This window comes from Dama dama, unplaced genomic scaffold, assembly GCF_033118175.1.
Source record: "Dama dama isolate Ldn47 unplaced genomic scaffold, ASM3311817v1 ptg000093l, whole genome shotgun sequence".
In the NCBI taxonomy this organism is placed as follows: Eukaryota; Metazoa; Chordata; class Mammalia; order Artiodactyla; family Cervidae; genus Dama; species Dama dama.
Genome location: NW_026870908.1, coordinates 3,870,945 through 3,874,086, shown reverse-complemented (window position 1 = coordinate 3,874,086; position 3,142 = coordinate 3,870,945).

Here is a 3,142-nt window from a genome sequence, read left to right as displayed (position 1 = left end):
CGTTTCATTCTCCTCATATTTTTGACACCTTTTGAAGCTCTTCATATGTTTCACACCTTTTCAGGCTTTTCATTTTTTTCAACACTACTTCATGCTGCTCCTATTTTTCAGAGCATTTCATGCTCATCTCATTTTGACACCTTTTGAAGCTTTTTATATTGTTCACACCTGTTCAGGCTCTTCATGATTTTCAACACCGCTTCATGCTCCTCCTATTTTTCAGAACGTTTCATTCTCATCTCATTTTTGACACCTTTTTAATCTCTTCATATTTTTCACAACTTTTGAAGATCTTCATATTTTTAATATTTTTGAAGCTCTTCATATTTTCACACGTTTTCACACTCTTCATGTTTTTCAACACCGCTTCATGCTCCTCCTATTTTTCAAACTGTATCATGCTCCTCATATTTTTGAAATCTTTTGAAGCCCTTCATATTTTTCACACCTTTTCAGGCTCTTCATGTTTTTGAACACTTCTTCATGCTCTTCCTCTTTTTCAGACCGTTTCATGCTCCTCATATTTTTGACACTTTTTGAAGCTCTTCATATTTTTCACTCATTTTCAGGCTCTTCATGTTTTTCAACACCACTTCATGCTCCTCCAATTTTTGAGACCGTTTGATGCTCCTCATATTTTTGACACCTTTAGAAACTCTTCATATTTTTCACACCTTTTCAGGCTCTTCATGTTTTTTATCACTGCTTCATGCTCATCCTATTTTTCAGAACGTTTCATGCTCCTCATATTTTTGACACCTTTTGAAGCTCTTCATATTTTTCACACCTTTTCAGGCTTTTCATGTTTTTGAACACCGCTTCATGTTCCTCCTATTTTTCAGACCGTTTCATGCTCCTCATATTTTTGACACCTTTTGAAGCTCTTCATATATTTCACACCTTTTCAGGCTCTTCATGTTTTTGAACACCGCTTCATGCTCCTCCTATTTTTCAGATTGTTTCATGCTCCTCATATTTTTGACACCTTTTGAAGCTCTTCATATTTTTCACACCTTTTCAGGCTCTTCATGTTTTTCAACACCGCTTCATGCTCGTCGTATTTTGCCGACCGTTTCATGCTCCTCATATTTTTGACACCTTTTGAAGCTCTTCAGATATTTCACACCTTTCCAGGCTCTTCATTTTTTCAACACCACTTCATGCTCCTCCTATTTTTCAGATCATTTCATGCTCATCTCATTTTAACACCTTTTGAAGCTCTTCATATTTTTGACAAATTTTGAAGGTCTTCATATTTTTCACACGTTTTCAGGCTCTTCATGATTTTCAACACCGCTTCATGCTCCTCCTATTTTTCAGACCTTTTCATGCTCATCTTTTTTTTGACACCTTTTGAAGCTCTTCATATGTTTCACACCTTTTGAAGCTCTTCATATTTTTCACATTTATGAATCTATTCATATTTTCCACACGTTTTCAGACAATTCATGTTTTTCAACATCGCTTCATGCTCCTCCTATTTTTCAGACCGTTTCATTCTCCTCATATTTTTGAAACCTTTTGAAGCTCTTCATATATTTCACACTTTTTCAGACTTTTCCTTTTTTTCAACACGACTTCATGCTCCTCCTATTTTTCAGACCGTTTCATGGTCATCTCATTTTGACACCTTTTGAAGCTCTTCATGTTTTTCACATCTTTTGAAGCTCTTCATATTTTTCACACCTTTCCAGGCTCTTCATTTTTTCAACACCACTTCATGCTCCTCCTATTTTTCAGACCGTTTCATGCTCATCTCATTTTAACACCTTTTGAAGCTCTTCATATTTTTGACAAATTTTGAAGGTCTTCATATTTTTCACACGTTTTCAGGCTCTTTATGATTTTCATCAGCGCTTCATGCTCCTCCTATTTTTCAGACCGTTTCATGCTCCTCATAATTTTGACACCTTTTGAAGCTTTCATATTTTTAACACCTTTTCAGGCTCTTCATCTTTTTCAACACAACTTCATGCTCCTCCTTTTTTGCAGACCGTTTCATGCTACTCATATTTTTAACACCTTTTGAAGCTCTTCATATTTCTCACAGCTTTTTAGGCTCTTCATGTTTTTCAACAACGCTTCATGTTCCTCCGATTTTGCAGACCGTTTCATCCTCCTCATATTTTTGACACCTTTTGAAGCTCTTCATATTTTTCACACCTTTTCAGGCTCTTCATGTTTTTCAACACCGCTTCATGCTCCTCCTATTTTTCAGACCGTTTCATGCTCCTCATATTTTTGACACCTTTTCAAGCTCTTCATATATTTCACAACTTTTCAGGCTCTTCATGTTTTTCAACACAGCTTCATGCACGTCCTATTTTTCAGACCGTTTCATGCTCATCTCATTTTTGACACCTTTTGAAGCTTTGCATATTTTTCACAACTTTTCAGGCTCTTCATGTTTTTGAACACCGCTTCATGCTAATCCTATTTTTCAAACCATATCATGCTCCTCATATTTTTCACACCTTTTGAAGCTCTTCATATATTTCACAGCTTTTCAGGCTCTTCATATTTTTGAACACCACTTCATGCTCCTTCTCTTTTTCAGAGGGTTTTATGCTCCTCATGTATTTCACACCTTTTGAAGCTCTTCATATTTTTCACACCTTTTCAGGCTCTTCATGTTTTTCAACACCGCTTCATGCTGCTCATATTTTTCAGACCGTTTCATGCTCCTCATATTTTTGACACCTTTTGAAGCTCTTCATATTTTTCACACCTTTTCAGGCTCTTCATGTTTTTCAACACCGCTTCATGCTCCTCCAATTTTTCAGACCGTTTCATGCTCCTCATATTTTTGACACCTTTTGAAGCTCTTCATATTTTTCACACATTTTCAGGCTCTTCATGTTTTTCAACACCGCTTCATGCTCCTCCGATTTTTCAGACCGTTTCATGCTCCTCATATTTTTCACACCTTTTGAAGCCTTTCATATTTTCACAATTTTTCAGGCTCTTCATGTTTTTGAACATCGCTTCATGCTGCTCCTATTTTTCAGAGCGTTTCATGCTCATCTCATTTTTGACACCCTTTTAATCTCTTCATATTTTTCACAACTTTTGAAGCTCTTCATATTTTTAATATTTTTGAAGCTCTTCATATTTTCACACGTTTTCACACTCTACATGTTTT